General features: G+C 39.4%; 1 protein-coding gene across 1 annotated transcript in view; it reads right to left on the bottom strand.

Annotated features, from left to right (window-relative positions):
• The window catches only part of LOC125899214 (glycerol-3-phosphate dehydrogenase, mitochondrial-like), a 124,384-nt gene that overhangs the window by 54,625 nt on the left and 52,338 nt on the right, over nt 1–17,421 (bottom strand). The gene's annotated exons all lie outside the window — the stretch shown is intronic.

Raw genomic sequence — 17,421 nt, 5'->3', positions numbered from 1 at the left:
AGGACAAACAATTAAGTGTCAGTACGCTGACCTTGGGGCAACAGTTTTACACCATGACCCTCTATGCATTAGTCATTCCACCCAGCAGCAGCATGAAGGGAGGGAAAAAGGGGAGCCACACTGCTCTTGTTCATCCGATGCCACAAGCCCAATGTTGTTCATTGTTTAGTCGTTATGATTAAAAGATGTACAGCGCTATGGAAATTGGAAAGCTTGTGATTTGTCTTTGTCCGGTCAGCCTCCACAGTATTCTGTGTGGGTTGCAGAGGTGCACCTCAAGGTAGTTGTGGTCTTTATACAGCACACACAAGCACAGATCACACAATGTATGAACACAAATTCAACAGTGAAGAAATAATATAAATAAAGATGTGATGACTAGTTTAGGTGCTATGGTTTCCAGTCCAAGGAGCTCATATTTAGTATTTGCCTATTTTTAAAAACCACTTCTTTAGAGGAGGAGCCTCGATCAATCTTTGGGTTTTTTCATGGGGGAGCTATACAACTGCACCTCAGAAATCAAGGATGTAATTACTCATGCAGAAAGCACAATGTGAAGGAGAAAAAGCCATGTTCTGCTGAGTATTGCTTTTGTAGGAGGCAACCAAACAAGCAATGGTGGGGCTGTAATCAGTCAAACCCGACTGCTAATTCTTCAGGTGGTGAAGACTGCAGCATTTTTACCTCTGAAGTGTCAGTGTCCTTTTTATTTATTCATTTTACACAAAGTACATTAGGAGAGCCTCCCTTTCATATTTTAAACCCTCTCTGTGACCCCGAAGTTATACAGCAACTTCACTGTTATATGTACATTTTAATGATCCAGATACTGCAGCCAATTAACTTAAAAATAAATAAATAAATAAATAAGTGAGCGCAACAGCTGCAGAATTAGCCGTTTCAGTGGACTTGTTCCTCAATATAACTGTAAATAACCTTTTTTTTTTTGCTACTCTAGCTTTGTCTTCCACCTGTTGAACAAATTTTAACACTAAACACTAAATGTTTAATGTTCAAAAACACTTCTACCAATTAACCACTTTATTCAATAAAACTTTCTACAGAACCAAATAATGATCGGTGCCGCCGCTGCCTTGCACATAAACAAAATTCAGCTAATAAATTATTAATTTCTAAATGTGTTTTTTAATCATCATAGACGTTGGCCAGCATGGTCTCATTTCTCTGTGACAGCTGGTGATGCTTTCCTGTGATTCACGGTAATCCACTTTTTATTATGAAGAAAATACTGGTATTTTTTTATACAGCGGGGAATGAATATAATATTGTACGTGGCAGGGACATATGGTCTAAACAGAGCAGAAATGACAAGCCAAATTTCAGAGACAAAAATCAGCACTTACTACTTACTAACTGTACTATCTACGAATGGTTAAATTGTTTTAGTTTTATTAACTTAAGGACACAGAAAATACTTTGGAAATTGTCGGGATGCTTCATTAAAGCATTTTTACTCTGTCATAAATAAATAATATAATATAATATAATATAATATAATATAATATAATATGTTTTGTATCCTAAAGAAGACACAGTTGTGCTGGACTGAATATTCTTTATTTAAGGGAGTATTTAATTTAAGGATTAGTGGTGACAGATTTCAGAATGCAACAAATCCACATTCAGACCAATAAATGTACAATTTTGGACAACTCACAAGAAAAGCTGGGCACAGTCTGCATGAACAAATTAAGCTACAGTTGAGTTTCACACTGTTTCATCTAACATCCTGTGTTAGCAGGCAGAGCAGCAATATTTACTGGGAATGATACAGAATCGCAGACACATATATTAATGTTTCATGTAATAAGGTAACACACCAATGATTAAGTGTAAGCACTTTGCCTCGTACTGTAGTTTACCTGCTTTGATAATGCATACTATTATGTAAATGAACATGACATGACCCAAATCTGCTCTGTGTAAATTAATGTATTTTACCTTTAAGATAAGATGTTGCATAGTCACCAAGCCATTTGTGTAATATGTTAACAAGAAGGCATAGCTAAGATTTAGCAGCTAAAAAAAGTGGCATAAATTACAACAAGATGAAGCTGCTGAGCAATCCTCCAACTAAATGATTTCCATAAAATGCATTAATATTATTCTATTAGTAATAATAGTATTTTCAAGGTGCAAAACAAATGTCATTAGTCATCTGTGGTCTCTATGGTGAAGCTGGCTGCGATGCTGTGTAGCAACTTGTTCAGTAATTTAATTCTGGGCCAGTCAGACCTCAATATAGTTGACACTGCTGTTATCTTAGCTCAGGTACAAAACCCCCGATACACCAGAAGGGATGTTTATATTTTCCATTGCAATATTTTATTTTCAGTCACAACAACAGCGGAACACTTTATATTAAGGTGGACATATTCACCATGAATAAGGTGCTTATTAGTAGCATCTTGGCTCTTTATTAGTCACTACAAAGCACAAATTAATACCTTATTCTGCACGACCATATTCTACAACTGCTAGGCCATTTTCCCTTCAATAACCTTGTAATAACTGTTTACTGATAGGGAGTAAGGGACTTGTTGTTTAAGAATGACCTATTCTGAAGTGATGGGTTACGCCTTGAAAGAACTGAGGTCTATTGAGATGCACAGGTTGTATTCCCATTCAGTGGCAGTAGAAAAAAACATAAGCACAAGTAGAAATTTCTCCTTTATTGATGGACGATTTAAGAGATTTTCAAACATATCTAATACAATGCTCTGCCTTATCACTTAAGAATAGCGTTTCTTTATTGCAGTAGTCGTGTGCTATCATGGATTTACTATGTGTGAAGAGGAGGAACCTTCAGAGTCGTAAACCTGTGTGGGTTAATATGTCAAACTAATAGTGAATTAGTTATGAGCAAGATATCACTTTAGAATGGGGGACATATTCTGAGTTCGAAAAACTTGAGTTATTTGGACACCATTAACACTTGCAGTTCTGTTTTGTTATATCAGATAGACCATATTTAGAAAGTGTTATTACAGGAAAATGACTATTGTTGTGGCACAACCACCTTACAAAGATCGGAATTACCATTCAACAACTTTTTCACTTCTAGGACCGCACCTTGAAAGTCGGCGAGTTGGAGACCCCTTAGTCGACTGAGATTGCTTCAAGTCAGAGCAGGTTTTTTGTCTTCTAGTGAGTGTGCTATGCAGTGTACATCTGGGGACATTTTGGTCTCCAGATTCTGCCACGGAGTGAGCAATCTTGACTTTCACGCTACTCTTTGGTACAGGCTGCTGCAGAAACAATGCAGCAGCACGGAGGAGGAGGGACTGTGCACCGTAAGGCTCTAAGATAACATTATCTTCTGTCTTGTGCTTAGATGTGGTAAATTTACAGTTGCCAGCAGCTTAATACAATCCAGTCTCTGGCTTTTGTTTGGTATCTAGTGTCGGCATAAAAATGCTGAATATTTCCGATCAGTCGTTAGCACAATTAGCTTGTTTATTATATTACGTGTTCTGTATTACGCTGTCACACTGAATGTCCTGCTAAGTGTGTTCAAACTTTCAAACTTTATGTAGAAACAACAACAACGAAAAACCCCTGAATTGTTAAATATTCAAATTGAACAGGCAAACCTGATTTGACAGGCATAATTTTAAGTTGGGAAAAACTGTCTGACTTACTTCCCATTAATGGGCAGTAATTAAGAGGAGGGAAAACTCTTAGATAATGGCCTCATTAGAGTATGGTCATGGAGAATAAGGCATTAATAAGTGCTTTATAATGAATAATAAAGAGTCAATATGACAATAATAAAAAAAATGGTTATTGGTGAATGTGTGTGCCTTAAATTAAATAGTTACCAAAACAGTTTTCTAATGGAAAATGTCCTAAGTGTTAATAATTGGGTGAAATAGGAACTGTTCTTTTCCTTGTCTTCAGATTTGACAGAACTGACTAACTTTATGTTGCACAGGCAGAGTGTATTATGCCAAACTAGCTGATTCTGGTACAGATATATCTATTTCTTCTGCATAATCTGGAGGGCAAATTTTACAAAGAGCAAATAAAGAAAGACAATACAGAGAAATCCTGACAAATGTAAACCTGAATCAAAACCATACAAAGAAAGAATACCAGGCTTTGCACATGAAAACAAACAAAACAAACAAACAAATACACACAAGTTTAAGAAGCAGATAAGTGGGGTTATGACCGCTACAATATGAAGCGGGGAGGTTGACTGGGTGGAAACAGGGGGCTGGGGACACCTTTTCTAAACTACTTCTCCTGCAAACAGCATTATCTTGATTAAAGTTTAATTAAGGATCACATTTGGCTGTGCCTTTCATAGCGATCTACATGAGCAGATTTCCTAGGGCTTAACTCTATCGCTGGGAAAATCCTCCTTTATTACTTTCAACCTGTTGTAAAAGCTGTTGGCACGGAGGGACGGCTGCCTCATTCACTGGCCTTGTTTGCTGCTGGAAAAATCCAGAGTCTCAGGAGATCTCCCCACAGTGGTTCAATTTAATATCTGTCCTATCACTACAAGGCTCGGGCTCATTATTAATGATACTATTCATTAATTTCTTGTTGGGCTGATGTTATTTATTAAAATATTAAAGAAAGCTCCTGAGACACTCTCACGTAATGAGGGATGTGTCCTCCTTCCACAAACCCCCTCCTCCCTCCCTCCAACCCCCCTCTGCTGGATGGATGGTGGGTGGAATTACCCCACTCGGACGCTGCTAGCCTGCGCACCCTCATTAGTCGTTCTCCAGGGCTGAGTGACACCATAAATCCATTCTACACGTCCACCACCGGCAGCCATATACAAACGCACACCGCTTGCCTCGCCCCGTTAATGAGCCATTCCCATGCACAGGGAATTGACTAGTGTCCATCCACCATAACTGGACAGTATTTTTTGGAAGAGCTAAATTGCAGCCTTGGTACAGATTTAGGGCGTCGGAAAACAGTTTCACTTCTCATTAATAAACTATCATGTTGTAAACTTGAAATTGAACTGATTGGGCATGTCTGCAGTTGTAAACAGAGGGGTGTTGACTGTTAAAGCAGGATTAGTGTAATGCCTGGAGATGGGATAAGAGGAAAAAGCTTTTCACTGACAGACTTAAATTGCATAAAAATATAAATTGAGTAAGTTAATGTCATTAAAGGGTGTTTCATTATCCTTAAATTGTATCAGAGTAATAGTCAAACATCAGGAGAAACAACTACTCTGAAGCACTGAAGTACCATGTTGAAACTATCACACAGGATCACTGAATAAATACACATTGTTTGATGAGAATGTTGTGGTGAATTACTCAAAGAGGCGCGGACACTACATCTTATATCACACTGGAAACTTAAATTTGTGTATGTTGCCTCTTTCAAACCCTTAGTATTAATGGTTGCTCACAGAAACCCCAAGAATCCATTAATCATAATAATTAATCTGATCCAATTATATTGCAAAGAATATAACAAATTGCAGGGAAAAATAATGATCTATCACTGCCATGTCACAGGGATATGGGACTAAAGCAGTAATTAGACAGAGGGATTTTAAATAGTACACACCGAGCGAGCAGCTGATGGCTCTACTGTTTGAATCTGATGATGTAATTAGAGACGAAGTTGAACACAGTGTTTTTGCTGGTTCAACTAATGAAGGTCTAGCTGGAGGTTTAGCCAGCTTTTCAGAGGCAAGATGTATAAGTAATTAATGCCTTTTTTTTTTTTGGTGACTGTAGGTGCAAAAATGCAGTTGTGTCGTTGGGTGAGATGAGGACTTTTACGTCAGTATGTAGGATTCCTGTTCAGTCAGTTAATAAACTTTTAAGTTGAATGCTTATAAAATGTAATGTTTATTTAAATTTTGTAAGGGGATTGCTGAGAGCTCATGACTTGGAGAAATATGTGTGGAGTGTGATAGGAATGCAACAAGAGGCTTCAGACTATGATGATTTTGATCTCAGTGTTCGGAGGAGTACAAAGACGTCAGGCGCTTATCACGGAGGCTCAAGAGCATCTGCACAACAAGACCTCAGCGATGCTCTGAAACATGCAATAATTTTCACAAAGCAGGTAAATCCTCAGACATAAAGCAAATCTGATATAAATCCGCTTGTTGTTTGTTACCAGATAAAACACCATGTACAAACCATCTCAGTGCATGCAGCACTATATGCACTCTGCACAACATTATCACTTAATCACAAGTGAGCTAATACAGGACAATAAAATTGGATATGAAAATAAACAGCCAAGAAAGTAAAGAGCCTGAGTGTTCTCTACAAAAAGCCCTTTAGAAATCCTCCTCTGCTCCTTGTTATGGAATTGTTGGCTTCTCGTGAGTACAGAATTAATCACCTGCCTGCCTTTCTGGTCTCTGTGCTAGGACCCGAGGACAGAGGTAATAAGACAAGCCCTTCAGGGACGCACTGCCGAGTATAAATATCAGCTGCTGTGCATATGTAAATCACTCCCAGATTTATTTATTTTTTAATTTCTTCTTAAAGGCTCAAGTGTGCTAATATCAAATAGCAAGCTTTTAGGGAGTGTTTAATGGCTGTTGGTGGGTGGTAGGGGAGCGGCGGACTCCGGAGTGTGCGCCAGTTCATGAGTAATTAAGGGGTGTTTTGCCGAGCATAAATAATGCTGTTTGTATTGGCCCTATGCAGGAGTGGAGTGAGGAGAGAGGAGAGGAGGAGGCTTGGGTGGGGGTGGGGGTGGAGGTGAGGTGGGTGGTGGGGGTTGGTGTTGGACAGACAGGAACAGCAGGGGTTAACCCCTCAACACACACCTCTCCTCACCACTGCACACCTCTTAACGCAACACGCAGGCACGGAGAGGCTCATTTGTTAGCTCTATACCACTCAGCATTACTTAAAGAAAATTATCGTTCATGAGGATCACTGTGACGTGGGGAGAATTACTGTGTTTCTTTTCACTAACCTCCTTAATCGTTCTTTGATGGAATAAATGTCATAACTGGGATGCATACACAGCAATGAGCACTAAAACGCTAAAGGTATACCCGAAGGCGTAGGTTTTGTTTTAACATTGGGGGGATTTTGGGGTTCCCTGCCAGTAAATCTTGGGTATCAAACACTTAATTTCCTGCTTTCTGATTAATTTTTATGCACCAGTTTGTGTCTTTTCTGCATCATGTTATAGTGTAAATGGATTTAATTTTGTCAGAATAAAGGTCCTCTGCTACGTTCATGTTTTTTGGGGGGAGGGGACAAATTTGCATGTTCTAACTTCCCTCTGTCCCTCCTGAAATCTACACCCATGGTTTTGGAAAAATGGATCCAATATTACTTACTTTATGGTCATTACTTTACCTATAGACAAAGACACCTACTGTAACCTCCTTTGTGAGATCTTTACCCTGGTTACCTGTGCATTTTTAAGTGGATCGTAAGATTTTTCTCAAGGTATCTTAAGGTATTTTCGCATGGTTTATCTGTTTCATACTATAAACTTCTGCTTAAAACTATTATCTTTACAGAAAAAAATAATATGTTACAGCTTCATTGGTCTAACACTGGGGAAATTAACATTACAGCAGCTTAAGCGTCCGAAACAAGAGAGAAAAGAAGGGAAAAATAAGTGATTGAGTGCTAAAATAAGAATAAAATATGACCAAAATACAAATAAGATGAAAGAAAAATAAAATAATGCAAAATCTAAATACACTACATAAACATTTTGCTTATGATTGATTGTGGATAATTGCCTCTTCTACTGCTGTTTAAATTGATGGTCTCACTGCTATTGTTTGCCATACAGCAATACTTTATGAATGATAGTTTATGATCAAACTTTGGCACATCATTTGTGCATGTTGCTTTCTCGATGGGTAATGACTTCATACACATATTACACCATGTAAACTTAAGGCTTTTGTTACAAATTCACCATAAAAGAAGGATATTCTGAACAGTGTGTACTGTAAGTCATGTCAGAGCAGGTGATTTTCACTGGGGTAGGAAATAGAGTTATTTCCTCGCACATTAGTAGAGGAGTTGACAGGCCATAGAATGTACTGCACTTGAGCGCACTAATGGTCAGTGAGTAACCCCTCCTCCCCGACACCGCCACTGCAGACACCAAAGGAGTAGGAGCCATTTATAGATCCTTCCCTCTTGCCTCCTCTCGCCAAAATGTTCACCTGCACTTAAAAAAAAGCTCAGATATGTGCAGCACTGCTAGCCAAAGATAGAGAGATATCCCCACCGAAAGAGCATAAAACCTTGTGATTTAGATTTGAATTAGAGCAAGTTTTAGTTAAGAGAACACAACAAAACATTTATCATGCACATGAAATATGCTTCTTGTTAGCATTAGTGCAATCAAAGCACAGCCAGTGCAGGAGATTTGCCATGAGAGAGAAACAAAGCTCTAGAGGAAATAAGTGATTCTAAACGGTGCTCTACTTTATGAAACCGCGATCCAATATTGCCTCTAACAAAGAGGGAATACATACCCGACCCTCCTCCTCCTCCCAGTTTTAGGTGCCACAGAGGACTACGCTCGTGAAGAGAAACAGACTCACAATATAGGCTTACAAGTTCCTCTGGGTACAATTATACCATATCTCTCTGGTAACAAGTGGCTTAGGTAAGGGGGACAAGAGGACAACCTCTTCAGTGAAACAATTTAGCTGTCATGACTGTGTGGCAGGACCCAGTCCTGTTTGGGAAGCAGGCTGATCCCCAGAGTCAGAGGATAATCATGTCCAGCCCAAAGAACCAATAAATCAATCTGGTTTAACAACCGCGTTTCACAGACCTCTGTTTAGCTCCATCAACAAAAAAAGAAATATCGCTGTGTTCTTTTAAAACAAGCCTTGGTTATTTTTCACCATGTGACATCCACAAACACCACTTCACATCAACAGGAGAGGTATCTCATCTGATTATTTCTCTGAACATTTCTCCGTATTCTAGCTAATTAAAAATGATGAATTTGTCCTTGCTGATGGTGCCACCAAACTGTTACTGCTGCTTGATAAAAATGATCAAAGACAGCTAAGAGAATAGAAGTTTATTCCACTATCAACTCCGTGGCCATGCACACAAAAGACTTGTTTATTCATTAGACTTTTAATAAGCTGAGGTATCAGAGCAGACACATGCTGGGGTTGTTTGTGACTCACCGGGAGGTACTGTACAGCTAACAGGGACTGGCAGCACCTGTGCCCCCACGTTCCAGCTGCCAGCGCTATGCTGCGGGGCCCAGGAGAGGCACATTAGCCGGGGCTGCGACTGGAGCTCCGCTAGCCTGGTCATGCTGGGGAAATGTCAGCCGCGAAACCAGCCAGGTCCACTGAGCCCTGAGCCTGGCTCTGGCGCCCAGCATGACTCTGACATGATCATGGACGGCGGTTGTGACACATGTAAGCAATGACTCCACACAGCTATCTGATCAGCATTACGCCACTGTCAGAAGGCTCTGACTACAGGAGCGTGATGAGAGCTGTGATAGGGCTCCCTCGCTCATATGGGTCAGACACGGAGGTGGCCGGTCCACCTCCCTGAACGCACTCAGCACTACACACCACCTTCTCTGTATCATTTGATGTGTATGGAATCAGACAAAAAATATCTTTCACAATCCTATCCATTCATTTATTTCCATTCATCTATTTATTTATTTTACTTGATGTATTTATTTTTAATGAACACACAAGTAGGATTTAAAATACACCACAAGCAAAACAAGCATTATTTGTCATAAGCCTGTGTGTGCATCAACCATCAATCATTGCCATCAGAATTGCCACAGTCTGCTGTCAGGGCCTATTACCGCTGAATTCATTTCCCTCAATTAATTCAAAATCTAACCCCTTGGCAGCCACCAATGTATGTTTTTTTATATCCATCCACCCACCTATTTGTCAAAATGGACTCAGTGACAGTACAGTAATGCATTCATTATAAAAATGAGAAACAATAGTGCACACATATCATTAATTAACTCAGCATTTAGAAAAGACACATATACAGCAACAGCATTTCTGCAAACACTGTGGTCGCCACTCAACATTTCACACCACATACTTGGATATTGCCAGTAAAAAAAAATCCATTGTTAAATATTTTTTTTCTCCATAACAATTTAGATTTCAGATAAGAGTTTATGTCTGATAATAATGTTTGCTGACCCCACTCATCTTTGATTGAACTATTTTTCTGATGACAATGAGCTTATAAAGCCAAAGCCCACACACGAGATCCCATCAGTTAAGTAGGAAAAGACAAAGAAATGTCATCAGCGGTGTGTTACTGTCTGATCATTTGTCTTATCTAAGATACGCGCACACACGCGCGCACACACACACACACACACACACACACACACACACACACACACACACACAGACGTGAAGATAAACAAGAAAATAGAAAGACAGCATAATTAATAAACAGCACAAAGTGCGACTATCCTTATCACCAAGGCTACTGTATCCTATTAAACAACGGTTTTGTCTTGAGGAGGACAAGTAGACTTTCATGCCTAAAATGTAGTGTTTAAATTAATTAAGCGTGAACAAGATTTAACTTCAGGATATCATTTGAAAGTATAATTGCCCAGAGGGATTAAAATGAACTCGGTGGGCTGTAGTGTCACCCCACTGAGCTCCCCATGTTGGGAAATGTCCAGTTTTAAAGATTAATTTGCATCTTTGAGGAGAAAGTTTTAATCTCAATCTTTCTCAAACGTTAAAAGAAAGAAAAAAAGAATTCGCAATCAGATGCCACTTGACTAAAATGTTCACCATGCAGAATCCACGATTACATTATTTTTTCTCCAGTGCATGATTCCAATCTCTTTAGGGGCTGTGCAGGGAGCATTTCACCGTGTATATTAATTACACAGGGGCTTTGTCATGTGAGGGTCACAGCAGCCATGCTAGCTAAGCTGGGTCATTTAAACTGGGACTGCAGCTTTGTGAGCCTGCTGTGCACATCACGGCCTCAGTCAGAAGGCAAAGAGCTGTAGAGATAGGTTGCTGGTGTGATTACCAGCTCAGTAATAAATACCAATTTCTCACCGGCACCTGCAGAACTCATGCGTCTAAGCAGCTCACAATAGGATTAAAATATGCCTATTAGACCGTGTTTATTACAGATTAGAAAGTTAGGACAGCCAATTATTCTGCCCACTTACAGCACAAACCTATCATCACATGTTGCGCTGATCTCCACTTGTGTAACTTTAAACAGTTTTTTAACAAATACAATGCCGTGTCGTGTAAACCAAACTGCTTAATTTGCTTCCCGTGCACTGTGATGCCATCGCCACAAGTGTCGGCTGACATGAGCTCATGTGACATTTGGGAGGAGGGACGGGCATGAGTCGTGGATGGTTAGGCATACAGCAGTGAGTCAGCTTGTTGATGTGTGGGACATTTCTCACATCTCTTTAGGCAAACAGCTCCAAATAGCTCCCAACAACTCCCAGACCAGAAGAAAAGGGATGCTCTTGCTGCTTCAATCCAAGGGGCACAAGTTTTGAAAATGAAATTCAATGCGTTTTATACATTGTTTTGAAATATGTGCTTATTACAAACAAACAAAAATCTGGATGCCTGGCAAACATCTAAAAATAAACATATAATAATCCAAATGTATTCAGTGACAGTGAAGTGTTTTTCATTAATTATTCTACACAGTGCTGTAACTTATGATTATTTTCTTTCTGTGTTTAGAAATGGAAGCTCACAAAAATATAATAAAGTCATCTGCACAGGGCTGATTGGTCATGTCATGTGACACACAGGTGTCTATACTTGCGTGCCTAAATGTAAAGAAGAATGGACTGTTTATTGAGATTTTATATTACGAAGAATAATAACTGGGGGCTCAAAATATACAGCACAAATAATATTTTCTGTGATATTTGCATCTGAAAGCCACACCTGCAGCAACTCTGTGTCCTTGGAATAATTACACTTGTACTGCTGTGGAGGTCATAATTCATCCTCATTGTCCTGAACTTTCCTGCATGAAAGAAAAATCTAAACACACTCATGCTAATGTCCATAAAGTATTTGTTGTTCAGTGGGAAGCATGAATTAGGCCCCACTCAGTATATAGAAGTGATATCCAAATCCTGTGATGTGTCCTTTTGAGGCGCACCTAACAAGTTTGCCCGTTTCTGAGTAGCTCAGCAGAAACTGTGATAGTTTACCTTGATAAATTAGAGGAGGCAAGATTTAATGAACGGAACATGGGGGTCACCTTTGTTTCTTGGGGTGATACAATAAGAAAAAAACAAACAGATTTTTCTTACTGCCACATGCCTCTCCTTAATAATCAGATTTCTCATCCTCCTCGTAATAGAGGGTGCACAGAATCTCATTACCTCCTCTAGCTGAGGGGAGAGAGGCAACACTTCTTCTTTGACTTCCTCTGTAAACCAGGGAGGGGAGGGAGAGGATGGGGGTGATGGTGGGAGAGAAAGCATGGGACACACAGAGTTCTGCTTATTTGCACATACATCGACATCCCCTTACAGATATGTAAATGACTCAGGCAAAACCCAAATGCTAAAGTCTACACCATTAGTTTTCCACTTCATAATCTCCACATGGGGCCGTTAGAGGGATAATGTACCATACAATACATGGTTTACTTTTAATTAATAAGGAAAACGTATTTTGAAACGAATATTAAATCTAGATTAATGTGGAAAACCTCCCAGCTCTTTGTATGTGTAAAGCTCTGCTCCTTTCAAAGAAAGAGAAAACACAGCAAAAGCAGTCCACTTGAGGACGAAAAAAATCTAAATTCAAGAGGCATGAAATTGTTAAATGGAACAATGGGAGATCACAGTGTTATTTTTCTGCAAAATAAAAGGCATAGTAGGATCATCTTGTCACCAGAGAAGAGACAACGTCACGCAGGAATTCGGAAACTGTTCAAATTGACAATATCAGGCTTCACGCTGCTGTAAATATTGTTTAAAAAAGGGTAAAACATTAAATAGATTAATCTAGTTGATCAACTAATTGTCAACAATTTTAACAATCAAATAATTGTCATTTATCAAGGGACGAGACAAGTAGCCAGCAGCTCTGTGAGGCCGTACTGATGCGCATCGTTGCTTTGAGCTAAATGCTAATATTGGCATGCCAACATCAGGCTTCAATGTTAATGGTTTTCTATTTGCCAGGTTGTGCAAAGAGGTCTAAAATCTACTTGCCAAAAGTCAGTTTTTATTTGCCCCCATATTTTTTTATTTTCTTATTCAAGATGATCAGATAAAAACATGACGTGCCTTTGAAAAATGACCCCATTCTCTCCGCTTTGCTCTCAAACATGCGGCAAATTGCAAATACATAGTTGGAATTTCACCCACATCCTCGGACTCCACCCAACTAACTCCTGTTTCCAGGATAACTGAAATGCTGACTTGCGCTTCAGCACATAAATGTTGTCTTTACCAGCTGTCAATTTCTCGTTAGTGCCCTATTGGTACTGCATATGTGCAACTCTAAAACAGAGAAGTGAGACTGCTTGCTCCTTAGCTACTTCCATCATTGGATCAGAAAAGAAAACCAACAAAACAATCCTTGCCCGGTTCTGCCCAGTCAGGGGAGTTGCTTAATTTCCTAGCCCAATGTGGCATTTTATTTGTCCTGGGAACTCGGACAATCCTTATCGTAAAGCCCTGAACAATGACAAAGTTATCATGCTGATGTCAATCAATTGTAATGTTCACCATGTTAATTGCCTTAGTTTAGCGTGTTAAAGCCTTTAAACACCTAGGCCGGACTTTACGTATGCGTTTTTTTTTTCAATCATCATCATTTGCTCCCTTGCTTCTCTTCATTGGCAGTGCCACCAGACAGTCGCCACTCTCTGCCCGCATCTTACATTTGGTACCACAGCTACCTCATACTGTGCGGCTATTAAATTCGTCATCATTGCTGTGGTACATTTCTGGATAGGCTAACATTACCCTCATTTTGTTGCTTGCATATATTTCCACTTCTTTTTCCTATACTGGCCCCCTGTGTATTATCTACTGTTCCTCTCTCTTGTTGCAGATATGTGTGTCCCACAGGTTACACCACGTTTTCTTTACTGCTTCTTGGTCAAACAACTCTCTAGAGGCTTTTGATGGATGGAAAAAAATGCTAAATCAAACCTGTTCTGAAAACTTAAATGATGATGAAAGTTTTGGAATCTGTGTGTAAACATGACTGATATGACGAAAGGTCAAATTTAATTTTTAACATGTCACAGTTTTGGAAGAAAAATATTTACTCCGTATGCAAATCTTTAGCGTGTTAAAATGTGCTAATAAGCACGAGACACAAATCAAAGATAATGGGAATGGATATGTTTTGCAGGTATTTAGTCATAAACCAATTTTTCTGACAAAATATAACTTTAACATGATGATGGCGCTACATCAAAACATGTAAGAATCACAAGGTCTGTAGGATTCATCCTCTGGAGAACATAAATATCTGCACTAAATATCATGGCAATCCACTCAAGAGCTGTTGAAATACTTCAATCTGAAGCAAAGGAATGGACGAATTGCCATCGCCATCCTTAAAGCCATATTGCTAGGCATGGATAGTTTTTATACTTCTCTCTACTTTTAAATATTTTAATCATTTTAAACTGAATATTTTTGTGTTTTGGACTGTTGGTTACACTATAGAGGGTGACACAGAATTGGATATTAACTCCTACCTCATCTCACGCCCACAAAAAATTCCTGTCCCGTCCTAATACCGGAAGAATTACTTATCCCATTCATGAAAAAAATAGCATTTATTCATATTAGCATTGCATACTAATGTATAAAAACTGACCTATTGTTATAATGATCCCTGTTCCACCTGCTCCCATTGACCTTTTTTCCTGTCTCATCCCAGTAACATATAATGAATAGTGGAAGTAACTCCCATCCCGTGCGAATCTTTCGGGAATCCAGAGACCCACTTGATTCCCAAAAAATTGTCAGCCTCTATTGCATAATTTGATGTTACCTTGAGCACTCACAACTTGTGACAATGTTTCTTCCACTCATTCATTCATTTTCCATAACCACGTATCCTGTTGTGGGTCCTACAGGGGCTGGAGCCTATCCCAGCTGCCACTGGACACGAGGTAGGGTACACCTTGGACAGGTCGCCAGACTATCACAGGGCTGAAACATAGAGACAGACAACCATTCAGGCTCACATCTGCAACAATCAGTACGTTTACATGGACAGTTTAATTCCACTTTTAATCTGAATGAAAGGCCATTCTGATTTTTTTTTTTGTCATTCCGAATGAAAGAATTTTGTGTGCATGTATACACTCATTCCTCTTTAAGTTCATTCCGGTCTTTCTGCGCATGCTCGTTTCCTTGCCCGTCTGGTGCGATGACGTATATAGCAATGGGCTGCATAGCAACGGGCTGAGCTAGAGCAGTCGGACTCGTTGCACTCCATTCGCCACAGCACGGTCTTCTGCCTCCCTTCTCCTGCTCAACAGATGAAGCATTAGCAGAACAAGGTTGTTGTTGTACTGCTGCTTTAAGAATATAAGCAAAACACGCCCGAAAAAGGCACTAAGAACGGCGGCGTCAAGCATCTTGTTATCCGGAGCGAGGACTACAGTGTTTTCTTCTGGTAAACGTAAACACGTAACATCCGCCCCGCCCCCTATCCAATCAGAAACCTTCCCTGCCCCAAACCTTGCGCAGACCTGAATAAAGGCGATTGAACTTATCTCCCATGTAAACCCTCATTCGGAATTAATATTTCCCATGTAAACTACCTGGAAACACTTTAATTCCGAATGATTTCATTCAGATTCATTTCATTCGGAATGAGAAGCCATCATGTAACCGTAGCCAATAACCAATTTAGAGTCACCAATTAACCTTCATATCCTTGGACTGTGGAAGGAAGTCGGAGTACGTGGAGAAAACGCTAACATTTTTATATATTTACAAACTAAACAAATAATAAATTAATTAAAAAATAAACTATAGATTCAAAATATATAAAACAAATCAGAGGATACAGCCATAATTGGTTTAATTTCCTGCCTTAATTTCAAAACAATACAAGGGTTCATAAACAGTGAAAAAGACTAAATTCTAAATATTAATTTCCACAGTACATCCATGTCAGTGCAACATAAATACAGTACAGCATAAAGCAATAATCTAGGTAACTTTTCCCCCAAACTATTTAGGATATTTCAAACAGAAATGCCGGTACAGAACTTCTGTTCTAAACTCCTACTGACAAAGGCCCAGCAGTGATTTACACTGTAAGTTTGGTGCATCCGTCTTCCTCTGAGGTTTTAAAAAACATCTGTTTGATCTCCTTTGATCATCCTTCCATCTGACAGACCACAAAGTAAAAGCAAAAAGGACAGCTCCTCCACCACCCAATGTGGCACAGTGCAGTATAACCCTCTGCATGCTCTGCTCTCTCCAAATGCCAGACTTTATTGCCAGGGTGAGCCCTAGTTAGACCAATCTGCACTTCTTATATCCCCTGTCCCCACTCCCTTTGTCATAAATCCATCTCTCCAACATCACAAACTCCCTTGATCAATACACTGCTCCATTCCTCCTTTAACTCACAAGCATACATGCCAGCCAAGCCTTATAGCTGAAGGGCTGTTTGTTTATGTATCTGTCACTGATGGTGCTTCATGGACACTGTACAAGTGGCTCTCCTTCTCTGAGCACATGGGGTGTTCCCACTCCCCTAAGCAGGAGGTGACAAAGCATTTAGCAGCTCCTCTACAGTAAGTGACACATTTGGCTTCAGTTTGCATTAAGCACAACAATTAATGCATGTTAATTCTTAATTATGCTAATTTCATTTGAAACAGGCTGTGAGGTTCTAACAGGGTGGCTGGGTGAGAGAGAGGATGCTTTGGCTACATGGGGCTGTTGTTTTCTCTGGTAACGCTCCTAGCACATTCACATGTCCTCTGGTGTTAGGGACCCTTAATGAGGATGGAGGTTCAAACATGACATGCTCTCGGCTCATAAATATAATTGGGCTTTTTTTTTTATCTGCCAAAAAAAAAAGAAAAAAGAAAAAAAAAAAGCTGAAAACAATGTAATTTCATTTGCATGAATCTCTACCAAAATTTACAAGGGCACTTTAAAACACCATGACTGCATTTTTAAACACAAAACTGTGGTGCATCCAGGACGCTCTGAAGGTCATACAACACCTATTTGTTTAGTTAGAAACACAAATACAAAATAATAATAACTGCTCGGTGTAGTTTTAAATATTGGAAAAAAACGGAAATAGGCCTACAAATCAGGAACTTTCAGTATTGTTATTGAAATATAATTACATTTTTCTAATGTGACATTAATTAATGGGACTTTTAATGTCTTGGTATGTGAAAGATTACAGAAAGGGACAGAAAGGGC

Source organism: Epinephelus fuscoguttatus, linkage group LG13 (assembly GCF_011397635.1).
Source record: "Epinephelus fuscoguttatus linkage group LG13, E.fuscoguttatus.final_Chr_v1".
NCBI lineage: Eukaryota > Metazoa > Chordata > Actinopteri > Perciformes > Serranidae > Epinephelus > Epinephelus fuscoguttatus.
This window is presented reverse-complemented; position numbering and strand designations above follow the sequence as displayed.